Source organism: Atractosteus spatula, assembly GCF_055471065.1.
Source record: "Atractosteus spatula isolate fAtrSpa1 chromosome 10 unlocalized genomic scaffold, fAtrSpa1.hap1 SUPER_10_unloc_3, whole genome shotgun sequence".
Lineage (NCBI taxonomy): Eukaryota > Metazoa > Chordata > Actinopteri > Semionotiformes > Lepisosteidae > Atractosteus > Atractosteus spatula.
Window position 1 is genome coordinate 700,466 of NW_028296623.1, and position 20,108 is coordinate 720,573.

A 20,108-nucleotide genomic window follows, 5' to 3' on the forward strand; every position below is an offset into this window, starting at 1 on the left:
AAATTGGCTCACACACCGGAAGGCACTAACGTTTCTCTTCGTTAGAGTATGTGAATAACTGTTTAACCCAAAATGTTTGGAATTGTGATTTTGTTAAAATTCAATAAATAATCTATCACCAGCACGAAATTATTATGAAAGTAAGATTTTTTTTTATCATAAACTGTAAGACATGAAGAGAGTTTACAGGTCGTATCCTTCGCTTTGTCTCTTAAATTAAGCGTTCAGGATTCAAACCGGTGTTCGGACTGTTGTGTTTCTTGAATTTCTTGTAATCTTGTAATCATCAAATGTCGATGTCCATCAGTGTTTTTCTCGGTTATACAATGGAATTCGCGCAGTTTTCAGCTCAGTGCGGAGTCCAGAGGGAGGACTCGCTCGCTGAATGATCTCTCAGGAAATCCTGGGTGAGATTCAAAAGGTGTCTTCTTCAACAGCCACGACAAGTCTGAAGACCTCTGGATTTCCTGAAATTGACATAAAATTAGTACAAATCATTTGGTAGTTAACAGAACTAAATGCTTTAGAGGTACATTTAAAACAGCAGAGCAACACCATAGCACTTCGAATGTGCCTGAATTTAATTTTATAAACCCGGTGGTACACAAGGACGTGCATTGAAGTGAAAGCAGGAAGCGCTGCGATATGCACTGTGCAAATCCCACCACACTAAGAGGTGTTAGGGTCTGTTCGATGCACAAAGAACGCTTTGAAAAGTGTCAAAAGCAAGTCATTCCGAGTTGGTCGTTTGTGTTTTCTGTTCAGACGCGAAATGCTGAAATGATCTCTCGGCTCCTCGGTTGTCATTTCTGCTCCGTAAAGGAATTACAGCACGCGTCGGCTTCCAGCATGCTGTGTCGGGACACGATCCTGGGGGTCGAAGAGAGCAATGTCTTCCTTGTTAGTATAGTGGTGATTATCCCCACCTGTCACGCGGGAGACCGGGATACAGCAGGACGCGCATTGGAGTGAAAGCAGGATGCGCTGCGACATGCACTGTGCAGATCCCGCCACACTAAGAGGTGAGTGGGTCTGTTCGATCACAGCGCTAGGCGAATCCCCAATCCCCTTTGTGCGTGGCGACAAAAGAAGCCGCTTTGTTTCAAACCGGGGACCTTTCGCGTGTGAGGCAAACGTGATAACCACTACACTACGGAAACGGTGGCAAACCCTGCCCAGCGGCCCAGCGCTGAGTTTCGCCAATGCGATTCAGCTGCTTCCAGTGCCTTTATTAAAGTGCGCTGTTGGACCGTGCTCTCTCTCCAGAGACCAGCACGCCTGTCATGGACGGAGCAGGAAAGGCGGCGCCACATTCTACAGCCCTCTCCACGCAATCGACGAAATCGGGCCACTGAAGTGGAGAAAATCGCCTCTCCAGAAAGTGCAAATATCATCTTGGAGAGTATAAATCCTATTGCCAAAGGTCAGCCCTGTCTACCAGAGTAACCCTCCCACCTCCTGCAGCGATGATCAGCTCGTCTCACACGCGAGAAGTCTTCGGTTGGAAACATGCGCCCCCTCTTCTCGCGCGTTTTGCACGTTCGAGTGCTTTTAATGCGGCTCCTTCGTACACGGTGCTGATCTTTTGGAAAGCAGAAGGCAAAACTGACACGTTCCCATACCGGGAGTCAAACCCGGGCCGCCTGGGTGAAAACCAGGAATCCTAAACGCTAGACCATATGGGAGCACACAACCCCGCTGTTCCGGGCATCATGCAAGCAAACTACATAAATATGAGAAAACACGCAAGAGAGTTGTCACTCAGAGTGTCGAAGGGTCGATGTATACTGGGGCTCAGTTGAAATGCAACGTCAGGACTTTGCCGAATTAGGTCACACGAAGAGAGCACAGCCTTTTCCGCCCTGCTGGGTGTGCATCGTTAACTCGCCGTGATCGTATAGTGGTCAGTACTTTACGTTGTGGCCGCAACAACCCCGGTTTGAATCCGGGTCACGGCAGAATAGGGGCGTCTGCTTTTACTACTTGCGCGAATGAAGGCAAAAAAAAGCCAATCGATGTGAACGAACGGCGCTTTACAGAGGAGTACTGCCTGACTGGATCGTTGATAAACGACAGAGGCCACTCCGACCTCTTCTCGGTTTTCTTCAATGACATACTAAAGGATCTTCTTCACATTCGCCCATGCAGGGGAAGCCAGTTACACCAAAGCAAACGCAGGAAAGTGCATTTCAAGCAGAGACCATGAGGGACTTGTTTACACCGAGAGTGGTCGGAGAATGGAACAATGCGCCCAGCCCTGTTGCTGGAGCCGATTCTTGATGAGATCTTGGGCTCACTAAGAGGCCCCCACTGGATTCTAACCTTTCTGTTGTTCTTGCAGGTCCTGCGCTGCTTTTGAGCCGACAGAGCTCGTCCTGGACTGTCGGCACAGCCCAATTGCAAATGATCGGCTCCGCGTACAGAAGGAACGTGCGTTTGGTACAAGAGTGCATGAAGGCACCGGAAATACATTGGGAACAAATGACCGGTCGCTCAAGACCTCTGTGAAGTACAGGAGCGTGCAAAAAGAGGCTGTTTCCGCCCGATCTCGAACCGGGGACGTTTCGCGTGTTAGGCGAACGTGATAGCCGCTACACTACGGAAACCTGCGGAGACTGCTGCTGGTGTCTCGCTTGCGTTTCGGGCTGAGAAAGGGAAGCGTCACTTTAGGCAGGGGGCGCTGGAGAGAGGAACAAAGGGCGCGATGAACATGAGCGCACCAAGAGGAGCAGGAGAGTGTTGCAGGAACGTCACTCAGAAGGAAAGCCACCCAGCTGCGCCCTCTGAGCTCTGTCCAGCACATCTTCCTCACATGGACTCCTGCCTGCGACGGGCAGGAAACAATTAGCAAGAACAGAACAGCACCCCATGGGTGTCTCATGACCACACCTTAGGTTGTGACACGTGCAGGTGTGAGGGGTTGCCGGGCTACTCTGGAGCAGAGCTTGGGCGGAGGGGGGGCGGGAAAGCAGACAAAGAGGTGACACCTCAAGGTCTGCACGATCACAGCTCTCCGCCGCCCCAGGCTTCCGCTCGATAAGCTACTGGACACACCCGCCCCTCCTTACACAGACCGTGGAAAAGCCCCCGAGTGGGAGGGCTCTCTCTTCCTCCCAGGAGCTCTTGGACACGACGCACAGACAGAGCGCGGGTAGCCGCCGCCTGCAAACACGGCTCCAGGCAGGACTCCACTCCGCAGGAGCCGCAGAGCAGAGGAGATGAGGGCAGCTTAGCTCCTGTGCAGAGACCTGAGCTGTTGTTGCTGCGGACGCTGTCTTTTCTGTTCTCGGGGTAGGAGTGAATGTTGAGTTGCCCTTAGAAATGAAGCAGAGCACTTCAACGGCACGGGTGTGTGTGTGTGCGTGCGCCCTGGTGATTCTGGGAGACAGATCGAACCTGGGCTGAAAGAGAGGGTGTTTAGCCCTCTTCCATTTGCTAGTTCAGAGTTGTACAACCCATTTGTATCTGCTAGGCGGCGCAGTCGTCGTGCACAAAGAACGCTTTGAAAAGCGTCCAAAGCAAGTCATTCCGAGTTGGTCGTTTGTGTTTTCCGTTCAGACGCGAAATGCTGAAATGAACTCTCGGCTCCTCGGTTGTCATTTCTGCTCCGTAAAGGAATCACAGCACGCGTCGCCTTCCAGCACGCTGGGTCGGGACACGATGCCGGGGATCGGAGAATGCAATGTCTTCCTCGTTAGTATAGTGACAAGTATCCCCGCCTGTCACGTGGGAGACCGGGGTTCGATTTTCCGACGGGGAGTAGAACGCTTTTCTTTTACCTCCTTAGAGAAAGGACTGCCTTTCACTTCTCTGTTTTCTTTCACAGCGTCGTGCACCTTTTCATTGCTCTCGCTTTCAGAGCCTCCGCACGGCACACGACTCGACATCAGGAAGCACATTGAAGTGAAAGCAGGAAGCCCTGCGACATGGTGAGTGGGTCTGTTCGATGCACAAAGAACGCTTTGATAAGCGTCAAAGGCAAGTCATTCCGAGTTGGTCGTTTGTGTTTTCCGTTCAGACGCGAAATGCTGAAATGATCTCTCGGCTCCTCGGTTGTCATTTCTGCTCCGTAAAGAAATCACAGCACGCGTCGGCTTCCAGCACGGTGGGTCGGGACACGATGCCGGGGGTCGGAGAGAGCGATGTCTTCCTCGTTAGTATAGTGGTGATTATCCCCACCTGTCACGCGGGAGACTGGGGTACATCAGGACGCGCATTGGAGTGAAAGCAGGATGCGCTGCGACATGCACTGTGCAGATCCCGCCACACTAAGAGGTGAGTGGGTCTGTTCGATCACAGCGCTAGGTGAATCCCCAATCCCCTTTTGTGCGTGGCGACAAAAGAAGCCGCTTTGTTTCGAACCGGGGACCTTTCGCGTGTGAGGCAACCGTGATAACCACTACACTACGGAAACGGTGGCAAACCCTGCCCGGCGGCCCAGCGCTGAGTTTCGCCAATGCGATTCAGCTGCTTCCAGTGCCTTTATTAAAGTGCGCTGATGGACCGTGCTCTCTCTCCAGAGACCAGCACGCCTGTCATGGACGGAGCAGGAAAGGCGGCGCCACATTCTACAGCCCTCTCCACGCAATCGACGAAATCGGGCCACTGAAGTGGAGAAAATCGCCTCTCCAGAAAGTGCAAATATCATCTTGGAGAGTATAAATCCTATTGCCAAAGGTCAGCCCTGTCTACCAGAGTAACCCTCCCACCTCCTGCAGCGATGATCAGCTCGTCTCACACGCGAGAAGTCTTCGGTTGGAAACATGCGCCCCCTCTTCTCGCGCGTTTTGCACGTTCGAGTGCTTTTAATGCGGCTCCTTCGTACACGGTGCTGATCTTTTGGAAAGCAGGAGGCAAAACTGACACGTTCCCATACCGGGAGTCAAACCCGGGCCGCCTGGGTGAAAACTATCCTAAACGCTAGACCATATGGGAGCACACAACCCCACTGTTCCGGGCATCATGCAAGCAAACTACATAAATATGAGAAAACACGAAAGAGAGTTGTCACTCAGAGTGTCGAAGGGTCGATGTATACTGGGGCTCAGTTGAAATGCAACGTCAGGACTTTGCCGAATTAGGTCACACGAAGAGAGCACAACCTTTTCCGCCCTGCTGGGTGTGCATCGGTAACTCGCCGTGATCGTATAGTGGTCAGTACTTTGCGTTGTGGCCGCAACAACCCCGGTTCGAATCCGGGTCACGGCAGAATAGGGGCGTCTGCTTTTACTACTTGCGCGAATGAAGGCAAAAAAAAGCCAATCGATGTGAACGAACGGCGCTTTACAGAGGAGTACTGCCTGACTGGATCGTTGATAAACGACAGAGGCCACTCCGACCTCTTCTCGGTTTTCTTCAATGACTTACTAAGGATCTTCTTCACATTCGCCCATGCAGGGGAAGCCAGTTACACCAAAGCAAACGCAGGAAAGTGCATTTCAAGCAGAGACCAGGAGGGACTTGTTTACACCGAGAGTGGTCGGAGAATGGAACAATGCGCCCAGCCCTGTTGCTGGAGCCGATTCTTGATGAGATCTTGAGCTCACTAAGAGGCCCCCACTGGATGCTAATCTTTCTGTTGTTCTTGCAGGTCCTGCGCTGCTTTTGAGCCGACAGAGCTCGTCCTGGTCTGTCGGCACAGCCCAATTGCAAATGATCGGCTCCGCGTACAGAAGGAACGTGCGTTTGGTACAAGAGTGCATGAAGGCACCGGAAATACATTGGGAACAAATGACCGGTCGCTCAAGACCTCTGTGAAGTACAGGAGCGTGCAAAAAGAGGCTGCTTCCGCCCGGTCTCGAACCGGGGACCTTTCGCGTGTTAGGCGAACGTGATAGCCGCTACACTACGGAAACCTGCGGAGTCTGCTGCTGGTGTCTCGCTTGTGTTTCGGGCTGAGAAAGGGAAGCGTCACTTTAGGCAGGTGGCGCTTGAGAGAGGAACAAAGGGCGCGATGAAACAAAATGCCGAAATCCAGGATCGAACCAGGGACCTTTAGATCTTCAGTCTAACGCTCTCCCAACTGAGCTATTTCGGCGGTGCACAGAGCACACAGCCACCTGCTCCAGCCTTCCTGTGTTGCGGCATGAGCGCACCAAGAGGAGCGGGAGAGTGTTGCAGGAACGTCACTCAGAAGGAAAGCCACCCAGCTGCGCCCTCTGAGCTCTGTCCAGCGCATCTTCCTCGCATGGACTCCTGCCTGCGACGGGCAGGAAACAATTAGCAAGAACAGAACAGCACCCCATGGGTGTCTCCTGACCACACCTTAGGTTGTGACACGTGCAGGTGTGAGGGGTTGCCGGGCTACTCTGGAGCAGAGCTTGGGCGGAGGGGGGGCCGGAAAGCAGACAAAGAGGTGACACCTCAAGGTCTGCACGATCACAGCTCTCCGCCGCCCCAGGCTTCTGCTCGATAAGCTACTGGACACACCCGCCCCTCCTCACCCAGACCGTGGAAAAGCCCCCGAGTGGGAGGGCTCTCTCTTCCTCCCAGGAGCTCTTGGACACGACCCACAGACAGAGCGCGTGGAGCCGCCGCCTGCAAACACGGCTCCAGGCAGGACTCCACTCCGCAGGAGCCGCAGAGCAGAGGAGATGAGGGCAGCTTAGCTCCTGTGCAGAGACCTGAGCTGTTGTTGCTGCGGACGCTGTCTTTTCTGTTCTCGGGGTAGGAGTGAATGTTGAGTTGCCCTTAGAAATGAAGCAGAGCACTTCAACGGCACGGGTGTGTGTGTGTGCGTGCGCCCTGGTGATTCTGGGAGACAGATCGAACCTGGGCTGAAAGAGAGGGTGTTTAGCCCTCTTCCATTTGCTAGTTCAGAGTTGTACAACCCATTTGTATCTGCTAGGCGGCGCAGTCGTCGTGCACAAAGAACGCTTTGAAAAGCGTCCAAAGCAAGTCATTCCGAGTTGGTCGTTTGTGTTTTCCGTTCAGACGCGAAATGCTGAAATGAACTCTCGGCTCCTCGGTTGTCATTTCTGCTCCGTAAAGGAATCACAGCACGCGTCGCCTTCCAGCACGCTGGGTCGGGACACGATGCCGGGGATCGGAGAATGCAATGTCTTCCTCGTTAGTATAGTGACAAGTATCCCCGCCTGTCACGTGGGAGACCGGGGTTCGATTTTCCGACGGGGAGTAGAACGCTTTTCTTTTACCTCCTTAGAGAAAGGACTGCCTTTCACTTCTCTGTTTTCTTTCACAGCGTCGTGCACCTTTTCATTGCTCTCGCTTTCAGAGCCTCCGCACGGCACACGACTCGACATCAAGAAGCACATTGAAGTGAAAGCAGGAAGCCCTGCGACATGGTGAGTGGGTCTGTTCGATGCACAAAGAACGCTTTGATAAGCGTCAAAGGCAAGTCATTCCGAGTTGGTCGTTTGTGTTTTCCGTTCAGACGCGAAATGCTGAAATGATCTCTCGGCTCCTCGGTTGTCATTTCTGCTCCGTAAAGAAATCACAGCACGCGTCGGCTTCCAGCACGGTGGGTCGGGACACGATGCCGGGGGTCGGAGAGAGCGATGTCTTCCTCGTTAGTATAGTGGTGATTATCCCCACCTGTCACGCGGGAGACTGGGGTACATCAGGACGCGCATTGGAGTGAAAGCAGGATGCGCTGCGACATGCACTGTGCAGATCCCGCCACACTAAGAGGTGAGTGGGTCTGTTCGATCACAGCGCTAGGTGAATCCCCAATCCCCTTTTGTGCGTGGCGACAAAAGAAGCCGCTTTGTTTCGAACCGGGGACCTTTCGCGTGTGAGGCAACCGTGATAATCACTACACTACGGAAACGGTGGCAAACCCTGCCCGGCGGCCCAGCGCTGAGTTTCGCAAATGCGATTCAGCTGCTTCCAGTGCCTTTATTAAAGTGCGCTGATGGACCGTGCTCTCTCTCCAGAGACCAGCACGCCTGTCATGGACGGAGCAGGAAAGGCGGCGCCACATTCTACAGCCCTCTCCACGCAATCGACGAAATCGGGCCACTGAAGTGGAGAAAATCGCCTCTCCAGAAAGTGCAAATATCATCTTGGAGAGTATAAATCCTATTGCCAAAGGTCAGCCCTGTCTACCAGAGTAACCCTCCCACCTCCTGCAGCGATGATCAGCTCGTCTCACACGCGAGAAGTCTTCGGTTGGAAACATGCGCCCCCTCTTCTCGCGCGTTTTGCACGTTCGAGTGCTTTTAATGCGGCTTCTTTGTACACGGTGCTGATCTTTTGGAAAGCAGAAGGCAAAACTGACACGTTCCCATACCGGGAGTCAAACCCGGGCCGTCTGGGTGAAAACCAGGAATCCTAAACGCTAGACCATATGGGAGCACACAACCCCGCTGTTCCGGGCATCATGCAAGCAAACTACATAAATATGAGAAAACACGCAAGAGAGTTGTCACTCAGAGTGTCGAAGGGTCGATGTATACTGGGGCTCAGTTGAAATGCAACGTCAGGACTTTGCCGAATTAGGTCACACGAAGAGAGCACAGCCTTTTCCGCCCTGCTGGGTGTGCATCGTTAACTCGCCGTGATCGTATAGTGGTCAGTACTTTACGTTGTGGCCGCAACAACCCCGGTTTGAATCCGGGTCACGGCAGAATAGGGGCGTCTGCTTTTACTACTTGCGCGAATGAAGGCAAAAAAAAGCCAATCGATGTGAACGAACGGCGCTTTACAGAGGAGTACTGCCTGACTGGATCGTTGATAAACGACAGAGGCCACTCCGACCTCTTCTCGGTTTTCTTCAATGACATACTAAGGATCTTCTTCACATTCGCCCATGCAGGGGAAGCCAGTTACACCAAAGCAAACGCAGGAAAGTGCATTTCAAGCAGAGACCATGAGGGACTTGTTTACACCGAGAGTGGTCGGAGAATGGAACAATGCGCCCAGCCCTGTTGCTGGAGCCGATTCTTGATGAGATCTTGGGCTCACTAAGAGGCCCCCACTGGATGCTAACCTTTCTGTTGTTCTTGCAGGTCCTGCGCTGCTTTTGAGCCGACAGAGCTCGTCCTGGACTGTCGGCACAGCCCAATTGCAAATGATCGGCTCCGCGTACAGAAGGAACGTGCGTTTGGTACAAGAGTGCATGAAGGCACCGGAAATACATTGGGAACAAATGACCGGTCGCTCAAGACCTCTGTGAAGTACAGGAGCGTGCAAAAAGAGGCTGTTTCCGCCCGATCTCGAACCGGGGACGTTTCGCGTGTTAGGCGAACGTGATAGCCGCTACACTACGGAAACCTGCGGAGACTGCTGCTGGTGTCTCGCTTGCGTTTCGGGCTGAGAAAGGGAAGCGTCACTTTAGGCAGGGGGCGCTGGAGAGAGGAACAAAGGGCGCGATGAACATGAGCGCACCAAGAGGAGCAGGAGAGTGTTGCAGGAACGTCACTCAGAAGGAAAGCCACCCAGCTGCGCCCTCTGAGCTCTGTCCAGCGCATCTTCCTCACATGGACTCCTGCCTGCGACGGGCAGGAAACAATTAGCAAGAACAGAACAGCACCCCATGGGTGTCTCATGACCACACCTTAGGTTGTGACACGTGCAGGTGTGAGGGGTTGCCGGGCTACTCTGGAGCAGAGCTTGGGCGGAGGGGGGGCGGGAAAGCAGACAAAGAGGTGACACCTCAAGGTCTGCACGATCACAGCTCTCCGCCGCCCCAGGCTTCCGCTCGATAAGCTACTGGACACACCCGCCCCTCCTCACACAGACCGTGGAAAAGCCCCCGAGTGGGAGGGCTCTCTCTTCCTCCCAGGAGCTCTTGGACACGACGCACAGACAGAGCGCGGGTAGCCGCCGCCTGCAAACACGGCTCCAGGCAGGACTCCACTCCGCAGGAGCCGCAGAGCAGAGGAGATGAGGGCAGCTTAGCTCCTGTGCAGAGACCTGAGCTGTTGTTGCTGCGGACGCTGTCTTTTCTGTTCTCGGGGTAGGAGTGAATGTTGAGTTGCCCTTAGAAATGAAGCAGAGCACTTCAACGGCACGGGTGTGTGTGTGTGCGTGCGCCCTGGTGATTCTGGGAGACAGATCGAACCTGGGCTGAAAGAGAGGGTGTTTAGCCCTCTTCCATTTGCTAGTTCAGAGTTGTACAACCCATTTGTATCTGCTAGGCGGCGCAGTCGTCGTGCACAAAGAACGCTTTGAAAAGCGTCCAAAGCAAGTCATTCCGAGTTGGTCGTTTGTGTTTTCCGTTCAGACCCGAAATGCTGAAATGAACTCTCGGCTCCTCGGTTGTCATTTCTGCTCCGTAAAGGAATCACAGCACGCGTCGCCTTCCAGCACGCTGGGTCGGGACACGATGCCGGGGATCGGAGAATGCAATGTCTTCCTCGTTAGTATAGTGGCAAGTATCCCCGCCTGTCACGTGGGAGACCGGGGTTCGATTTTCCGACGGGGAGTAGAACGCTTTTCTTTTACCTCGTTAGAGAAAGGACTGCCTTTCACTTCTCTGTTTTCTTTCACAGCGTCGTGCACCTTTTCATTGCTCTCGCTTTCAGAGCCTCCGCACGGCACACGACTCGACATCAGGAAGCACATTGAAGAGAAAGCAGGAAGCCCTGCGACATGGTGAGTGGGTCTGTTCGATGCACAAAGAACGCTTTGATAAGCGTCAAAGGCAAGTCATTCCGAGTTGGTCGTTTGTGTTTTCCGTTCAGACGCGAAATGCTGAAATGATCTCTCGGCTCCTCGGTTGTCATTTCTGCTCCGTAAAGAAATCACAGCACGCGTCGGCTTCCAGCACGGTGGGTCGGGACACGATGCCGGGGGTCGGAGAGAGCGATGTCTTCCTCGTTAGTATAGTGGTGATTATCCCCACCTGTCACGCGGGAGACTGGGGTACATCAGGACGCGCATTGGAGTGAAAGCAGGATGCGCTGCGACATGCACTGTGCAGATCCCGCCACACTAAGAGGTGAGTGGGTCTGTTCGATCACAGCGCTAGGTGAATCCCCAATCCCCTTTTGTGCGTGGCGACAAAAGAAGCCGCTTTGTTTCGAACCGGGGACCTTTCGCGTGTGAGGCAACCGTGATAACCACTACACTACGGAAACGGTGGCAAACCCTGCCCGGCGGCCCAGCGCTGAGTTTCGCCAATGCGATTCAGCTGCTTCCAGTGCCTTTATTAAAGTGCGCTGATGGACCGTGCTCTCTCTCCAGAGACCAGCACGCCTGTCATGGACGGAGCAGGAAAGGCGGCGCCACATTCTACAGCCCTCTCCACGCAATCGACGAAATCGGGCCACTGAAGTGGAGAAAATCGCCTCTCCAGAAAGTGCAAATATCATCTTGGAGAGTATAAATCCTATTGCCAAAGGTCAGCCCTGTCTACCAGAGTAACCCTCCCACCTCCTGCAGCGATGATCAGCTCGTCTCACACGCGAGAAGTCTTCGGTTGGAAACATGCGCCCCCTCTTCTCGCGCGTTTTGCACGTTCGAGTGCTTTTAATGCGGCTCCTTCGTACACGGTGCTGATCTTTTGGAAAGCAGGAGGCAAAACTGACACGTTCCCATACCGGGAGTCAAACCCGGGCCGCCTGGGTGAAAACCAGGAATCCTAAACGCTAGACCATATGGGAGCACACAACCCCGCTGTTCCGGGCATCATGCAAACAAACTACATAAATATGAGAAAACACGAAAGAGAGTTGTCACTCAGAGTGTCGAAGGGTCGATGTATACTGGGGCTCAGTTGAAATGCAACGTCAGGACTTTGCCGAATTAGGTCACACGAAGAGAGCACAGCCTTTTCCCCCCTGCTGGGTGTGCATCGGTAACTCGCCGTGATCGTATAGTGGTCAGTACTTTGCGTTGTGGCCGCAACAACCCCGGTTCGAATCCGGGTCACGGCAGAATAGGGGCGTCTGCTTTTACTACTTGCGCGAATGAAGGCAAAAAAAAGCCAATCGATGTGAACGAACGGCGCTTTACAGAGGAGTACTGCCTGACTGGATCGTTGATAAACGACAGAGGCCACTCCGACCTCTTCTCGGTTTTCTTCAATGACTTACTAAGGATCTTCTTCACATTCGCCCATGCAGGGGAAGCCAGTTACACCAAAGCAAACGCAGGAAAGTGCATTTCAAGCAGAGACCAGGAGGGACTTGTTTACACCGAGAGTGGTCGGAGAATGGAACAATGCGCCCAGCCCTGTTGCTGGAGCCGATTCTTGATGAGATCTTGAGCTCACTAAGAGGCCCCCACTGGATGCTAATCTTTCTGTTGTTCTTGCAGGTCCTGCGCTGCTTTTGAGCCGACAGAGCTCGTCCTGGTCTGTCGGCACAGCCCAATTGCAAATGATCGGCTCCGCGTACAGAAGGAACGTGCGTTTGGTACAAGAGTGCATGAAGGCACCGGAAATACATTGGGAACAAATGACCGGTCGCTCAAGACCTCTGTGCAGTACAGGAGCGTGCAAAAAGAGGCTGCTTCCGCCCGGTCTCGAACCGGGGACCTTTCGCGTGTTAGGCGAACGTGATAGCCGCTACACTACGGAAACCTGCGGAGACTGCTGCTGGTGTCTCGCTTGCGTTTCGGGCTGAGAAAGGGAAGCGTCACTTTAGGCAGGGGGCGCTGGAGAGAGGAACAAAGGGCGCGATGAAACAAAATGCCGAAACCCGGGATCGAACCAGGGACCTTTAGATCTTCAGTCTAACGCTCTCCCAACTGAGCCATTTCGGCGGTGCTCAGAGCACACAGCCACCTGCTCCAGCCTTCCTGTGTTGCGGCATGAGCGCACCAAGAGGAGCGGGAGAGTGTTGCAGGAACGTCACTCAGAAGGAAAGCCACCCAGCTGCGCCCTCTGAGCTCTGTCCAGCGCATCTTCCTCGCATGGACTCCTGCCTGCGACAGGCAGGAAACAATTAGCAAGAACAGAACAGCACCCCATGGGTGTCTCATGACCACACCTTAGGTTGTGACACGTGCAGGTGTGAGGGGTTGCCGGGCTACTGTGGAGCAAAACTTGGGCGGAGGGGGGGCGGGAAAGCAGACAAAGAGGTGACACCTCAAGGTCTGCACGATCACAGCTCTCCGCCGCCCCAGGCTTCCGCTCGATAAGCTACTGGACACACCCGCCCCTCCTCACACAGACCGTGGAAAAGCCCCCGAGTGGGAGGGCTCTCTCTTCCTCCCAGGAGCTCTTGGACACGACGCACAGACAGAGCGCGGGGAGCCGCCACCTGCAAACACGGCTCCAGGCAGGACTCCACTCCACTCCGCAGGAGCCGCAGAGCAGAGGAGATGGGGGCAGCTTAGCTCCTGTGCAGAGACCTGAGCTGTTGTTGCTGCGGACGCTGTCTTTTCTGTTCTCGGGGTAGGAGTGAATGTTGAGTTGCCCTTTGAAATGAAGCAGAGCACTTCAACGGCACGGGTGTGTGTGTGTGCGTGCGCCCTGGTGATTCTGGGAGACAGATCGAACCTGGGCTAAAAGAGAGGGTGTTTAGCCCTCTTCCATTTGCTAGTTCAGAGTTGTACAACCCATTTGTATCTGCTTGGCGGCGCAGTCGTCGTGCACAAAGAACGCTTTGAAAAGCGTCCAAAGCAAGTCATTCCGAGTTGGTCGTTTGTGTTTTCCGTTCAGACGCGAAATGCTGAAATGAACTCTCGGCTCCTCGGTTGTCATTTCTGCTCCGTAAAGGAATCACAGCACGCGTCGCCTTCCAGCACGCTGGGTCGGGACACGATGCCGGGGATCGGCGAGAGCAATGTCTTCCTCGTTAGTATAGTGGCAAGTATCCTCGCCTGTCACGCGGGAGACCGGGGTTCGATTCCCCGACGGGGAGTAGAAAGCTTTCCTTTTACCTCCTTAGAGAAAGGACTGCCTTTCACTTCTCTGTTTTCTTTCACAGCGTCGTGCACCTTTTCATTGCTCTCGCTTTCAGAGCCTCCGCACGGCACACGACTCGACATCAGGAAGCACATTGAAGTGAAAGCAGGAAGCCCTGCGACATGGTGAGTGGGTCTGTTCGATGCACAAAGAACGCTTTGATAAGCGTCAAAGGCAAGTCATTCCGAGTTGGTCGTTTGTGTTTTCTGTTCAGACGCGAAATGCTGAAATGATCTCTCGGCTCCTCGGTTGTCATTTCTGCTCCGTAAAGAAATCACAGCACGCGTCGGCTTCCAGCACGGTGGGTCGGGACACGATGCCGGGGGTCGGAGAGGGCTATGTCTTCCTCGTTAGTATAGTGGTGATTATCCCCACCTGTCACGCAGGAGACTGGGGTACATCAGGACGCGCTTTGGAGTGAAAGCAGGATGCGCTGCGACATGCACTGTGCAGATCCCGCCACACTAAGAGGTGAGTGGGTCTGTTCGATCACAGCGCTAGGCGAATCCCCAATCCCCTTTTGTGCGTGGCGACAAAAGAAGCCGCTCTGTTTCGAACCGGGAACCTTTCGCGTGTGAGGCAAACGTGATAACCACTACACTACGGAAACAGTGGCAAACCCTGCCCAGCGGCCCAGCGCTGAGTTTCGCCAATGCGATTCAGCTGCTTCCAGTGCCTTTATTAAAGTGCGCTGATGGACCGTGCTCTCTCTCCAGAGACCAGCACGCCTGTCATGGACGGAGCAGGAAAGGCGGCGCCACATTCTACAGCCCTCTCCACGCAATCGACGAAATCGGGCCACTGAAGTGGAGAAAATCGCCTCTCCAGAATGTGCAAATATCATCTTGGAGAGTATAAATCCTATTGCCAAAGGCCAGCCCTGTCTACCAGAGTAACCCTCCCACCTCCTGCAGCGATGATCAGCTCGTCTCACACGCGAGAAGTCTTCGGTTGGAAACAAGCGCCCCCTCTTCTCGCGCGTTTTGCACGTTCGAGTGCTTTTAATGCGGCTCCTTCGTACACGGTGCTGATCTTTTGGAAAGCAGGAGGCAAAACTGACACGTTCCCATACCGGGAGTCAAACCCGGGCAGCCTGGGTGAAAACCAGGAATCCTAAACGCTAGACCATATGGGAACACACATCCCCGCTGTTCCGGGCATCATGAAAGCAAACTACATAAATATGAGAAAACACGAAAGAGAGTTGTCACTCAGAGTGTCGAAGGGTCGATGTATACTGGGGCTCAGTTGAAATGCAACGTCAGGACTTTGCCGAATTAGGTCACACGAAGAGAGCACAGCCTTTTCCGCCCTGCCGTGTGTGTATCGGTAACTCGCCGTGATCGTATAGTGATCAGTACTTTGCGTTGTGGCCGCAACAACCCCGGTTGAATCCGGGTCACGGCAGAATAGGGGCGTCTGCTTTTACTACTTGCGCGAATGAAGGCAAAAAAAAGCCAATCGATGTGAACGAACGGCGCTTTACAGAGGAGTACTGCCTGACTGGATCGTTGATGAACGACAGAGGCCACTCCGACCTCTTCTCGGTTTTCTTCAATGACTTACTAAGGATCTTCTTCACATTCGCCCATGCAGGGGAAGCCAGTTACACCAAAGCAAACGCAGGAAAGTGCATTTCAAGCAGAGACCAGGAGGGACTTGTTTACACCGAGAGTGGTCGGAGAATGGAACAATGCGCCCAGCCCTGTTGCTGGAGCCGATTCTTGATGAGATCTTGGGCTCACTAAGAGGCCCCCACTGGATGCTAATCTTTCTGTTGTTCTTGTAGGTCCTGCGCTGCTTTTGAGCCGACAGAGCTCGTCCTGGTCTGTCGGCACAGCCCAATTGCAAATGATCGGCTCCGCGTACAGAAGGAACGTGCGTTTGGTACAAGAGTGCATGAAGGGACCGGAAATACATTGGGAACAAATGACCGGTCGCTCAAGACCTCTGTGAAGTACAGGAGCGTGCAAAAAGAGGCTGTTTCCGCCCGGTCTTGAACCGGGGACCTTTCGCGTGTTAGGCGAACGTGATAGCCGCTACACTACGGAAACCTGCAGGGTCTGCTGCTGGTGTCTCGATTGCGTTTCGGGCTGAGAAAGGGAAGCGTCACTTTAGGCAGGGGACGCTGGAGAGAGGAACAAAGGGCGCGATGAAACAAAATGCCGAAACCCATGATCAAACTAGGGACCTTTAGATCTTGAGTCGAACGCTCTCCCAACTGAGTTACTTCGGCTGTGCGCATCACCCCCAGCCACCTGCTCCAGCCTTCCTGTGTTGTGGCATGAGCACACCAAGAGGAGCGGGAGAGTGTTCACAGCGCAAGGTGAATCCCCAAACAGTGTGCGTGGCGACAAACAAAACTGGCCTGTTTCCACCCGATTTCAAACCAGAGATCTTTCACGTGTGAGGCAAACGTGATAACCACTACACTACGGAAACAGTGGGAAAACAGGCCCACCGGCAGTGAGTATTCAACTTCACTGCATTACTGCTCGAGAATTCAATTGTTATCCCAACTAGTTGATATCAATTTATTTCCTTAGGGTTATGTACTTGTTTTGAGTATCTAATGTAGAAGTTGTAAACAAGTTCAATTACGAAACGGTCTAAATGAATGATATACCGAACGTATGTCCTCTTGATATGTGTAACTCTTTGTAACTGAATGAATTTATATCTTTTGTATTCTGATATCCCTTACGATAAGATCTGTTAGGTTTACATGCATATTCTATATATTAATAAATGTATACTCGTGTATTATTACCTGTGTGTGCGTTGTTTGAGTTATATCGCATGGTTGGATTCTAAGACCATTAAAAGAATCAATTTTGTGATTTACTGCCACAATTAATAATTGTCCCAGTAAATGCACAAACCCCTACCGAACTGGTGCCTCGTGAGAGCACACTACAACAGTGTTGATCTCCTGTCCCAGCCTGAGGAGCAGACAGCGAGCCTGTCTCTCAATAATAATAATAAAGTGTGTGATCTCCTGTCCCAGCCTGGGGAACACTGAGCCTGTCTCTCAATACTAATAATACAGTGTGTGATTCCCTGCCCCAGCCAATGGAACAGACAGTGAGCCTGTCTCTCAATAATAATAATACAGTGTGTGACCTCCTGTCCCAGCTTGGGGAACTGTGAGCCAGACTCTCAATAATAATAATACAGTGTGATCTACTGTCCCAGGCTGAGGAACAATGAGTTTATCTGTCAATAATAATAATACAGTGTGATCTCCTGTCCCAGCCTGAGGAACAGTGAGCTTGTCTCTCAATAATAATAATAGAGTGTGATCTCCTGTCCCAGCCTGAGGAACTGTGAGCCTGTCTCTCAATAATAATAATACAGTGTGTGATCTCCTGTCCCAGCCTGAGGAACAGACAGTGAACCTGTCTCTCAATAATAATATGAATAAACTGTGTGATCTCCTGTCCCAGCCTGAGGAACAGGCAGTGAGCCTGTCTCTCAATAATAATAATACAGTGTGTGACCTCCTGTCCCAGCCTGAGGAACAGACAGTGAGCCCGTCTCTCAATAATAATAATACAGTGTGTGATCTCCTGTCCCAACCTGAGGAACACACAGGAGTGAGCCAGTCTCTCAATAATAATAAAGCAGATTATGATCTCCTGTAACAGCCTAAGGAACAGTCAGGAAAGAGCAGGTCTCTCGATAATAATAATACAGTGTGTGATCTCCTGTCCCAGCCTGAGGAACAGACAGTGAGCCTCTCTCTCAATAATAATAATAAAGTGTGTGACCTCCTGTCCCAGCCTGAGGAACAGCGAGCCTGTCTCTCAATAATAATAATACAGTGTGTCATCTCCTGTCCCAGCCTGAGGAACAGTGAGCTTGTCTCTCAAGAATAATACAGTGTGATATCTTGTCCCACCCTGAGGAACAGAGGGCCTGTCTCTCATTAATAATAATACAGTGTGTGATTTCCTGTCCCAGCCTGAGGAACAGACAGTGAACCTGTCTCTCAATAATAATAATACAGTGTGTGATCTCCTGTCCCAGCCTGAGGAACAGACAGTGAACCTGTCTCTCAATAATAATAATCCAGTGTGGAATGTCCTGTCCCAGCCTAAGGAACAGACAGTGAGCCAGACTCTCAATAATAATAATACAGTGTGATCTACTGTCCCAGCATAAGGAACAGACAGTGAGCCTGTCTCTCAGTAATAATACAGTGTGTGATCTTCTGTCCCAGTCTGGGGAATTGAAAGTGAGCCTGTCTCTCAGTAATAATAATAATAGTGTGTGATCCACTGTCCCAGCCTGAGGAACAGACAGTCAGCCCGTCTCTCGATAATAATAATACAGTGTGTGATCTACTGTCCCAGCCTGAGGAACAGTGAGCTTGTCTCTCAATAATAATAATCCAGTGTGATCTCCTGTCCCAGCCTGAGGAACAGTGAGCCTGTCTCTCAATAATAAAAATACAGTGTGTGACCTCCTGTCCCAGCCTGGGGAACAGTGAGCCAGACTCTCAATAATAATAATACAGTGTGATCTACTGTCCCAGCATAAGGAACAGACAGTGAGCCTGTCTCTCAGTAATAATACAGTGTGTGATCTTCTGTCCCAGTCTGGGGAATTGAAAGTGAGCCTGTCTCTCAGTAATAATAATAATAGTGTGTGATCCACTGTCCCAGCCTGAGGAACAGACAGTCAGCCCGTCTCTCAATAATAATAATACAGTGTGTGATCTCCTGTCCCACCCTGAGGAACAGACAGGAGTGAGCCAGTCTCTCAATATTAAGAGAGCATATTATGATCTGCTGTCCCAGCCTAAGGAACAATCAGGTGTAGTGTGCTCTCTGAATGCACCAGTGTAGGGTTTGGGCATTTACTGGGACAATTATTAATTGTAGCTGTAAATCACAAAATTGATTCTTTTGATGGCTTTAGAATCCAACCATGCGATATAACTCAAACAACGCACACACTCAGGTACTTATACACGAGGATACATTTATTAATACATAGAATATGCATATAAACCTAACAGATCTTATCGAGAGGGTTATCAGAATACAAAAGGTATATATTCAGTCAGTTACCAAGAGTTACATATATCAAGAGAACATACGTTCGGTTTATCATTCATTTAGACCGTTTCATAAAGTGAACTTGGTTACAACTTCTACATTAGATACTGAAAACAAGTACATAACTCTTAGGAATTAAATTGATATCAACTGGTTGGGATAACAATTGAATTCTCAAGCTGTAATGCATTGAAGTTGAATACTCATCCAATCTCTGGGGATTCAGATCTCCTGCGGGCTCTCTGGCTCCGTGCCAGGCTGTGCTGTGCTGCAGATGCTCACTGACCGGCTAGTTAGTGTTGGCTTTAACTAGCAAAGTTTGTGCACAGGAGAAAAGATGACTGTGGGTCCCAGCAAGTCAGGAAGAGGACTGGTTCATTCCTGATGAAGCGCTAGTTCTGAATAGTGATTCAGCTGTCCACAGTTCCGACCTGTTCACAAGGCTTGCTGCTGGTGCTAACCTCAGGTGGATCCTCTGATTACTCTCTGGCAACCTCCGCTCTAGACTCTTAGAACAAAGGAAAGTTCTGGCACTCGAACACACTGGCCGTTCCGTGGTTGTCCGGGCTGAGTCTTAGGATGTCCTTTGTCCTTTTGCTCCTGGGCCATCCTGCCCTGGAATTCTCCTTTGAATTCCCTTTAGAAAAGTCCACGAAATAGTCTCTCAGGCCCTCTGTGTTGCCTGTTTTTACCTGGAGGAACTTCAGCTTGTTCATTGGCAGAAAGTTCCATGGGCATCAGAGTCCCACGTGGGTTACTCGGCCCTACCAGTCCCTGATTGGTTGATCAAGGTGAGATGTGAGTCACTTACTCCTGACACTTAGGAATGCAGTCCAGATGTCCATCTGGCACACCCTAGACAGATAGGCGCCAATGGATGACCATTGATCATGATAGCCAGGCTTAGCTAAGTGCACCCCCCTTTGGGAGCTGTCCCTTATCAAAAGAAAACATCTTTAAATCAGCCTGCATGAAAAGTTTCTCTGTGGCTGCACCACAGAGATGAAGAGAGATGGGGCCTCATATGAAAAAGCACAGCAACACTTAATTCTGTCTTATTAATAAGCATTGCCGCTAAAAGTGAAAGGCTGAAGTGAAATAGAGCGGGACGAAGGCAGTGAAGAGAGAGAACGTGGGAAGAAGAGAAAAACGCAAGGGAAAAAAAGCAGCGTCGTAAAAGAGGTGACGGAGCTGTCCTCTCTATAAGAAGGGTGCCAGCGAGCCTTACT

At 51.8% G+C, this 20,108-nt stretch overlaps 3 non-coding genes across 3 annotated transcripts; 2 read left to right on the forward strand and 1 right to left on the reverse strand.

Moving 5' to 3' along the window:
- Positions 1–5,136: 5,136 nt before the first annotated feature.
- trnah-gug (transfer RNA histidin (anticodon GUG)) lies at positions 5,137–5,208 on the forward strand. Its single transcript has one exon. It is a non-coding gene; the product is annotated as a tRNA-His (tRNA).
- A 6,560-nt stretch (positions 5,209–11,768) lies between these two features.
- trnah-gug (transfer RNA histidin (anticodon GUG)) lies at positions 11,769–11,840 on the forward strand. Its single transcript has one exon. It is a non-coding gene; the product is annotated as a tRNA-His (tRNA).
- Positions 11,841–12,596: 756 nt separating this feature from the next.
- trnaf-gaa (transfer RNA phenylalanine (anticodon GAA)) lies at positions 12,597–12,669 on the reverse strand. The gene has a single exon. It is a non-coding gene; the product is annotated as a tRNA-Phe (tRNA).
- Between the last annotated feature and the right edge of the window lie 7,439 nt (positions 12,670–20,108).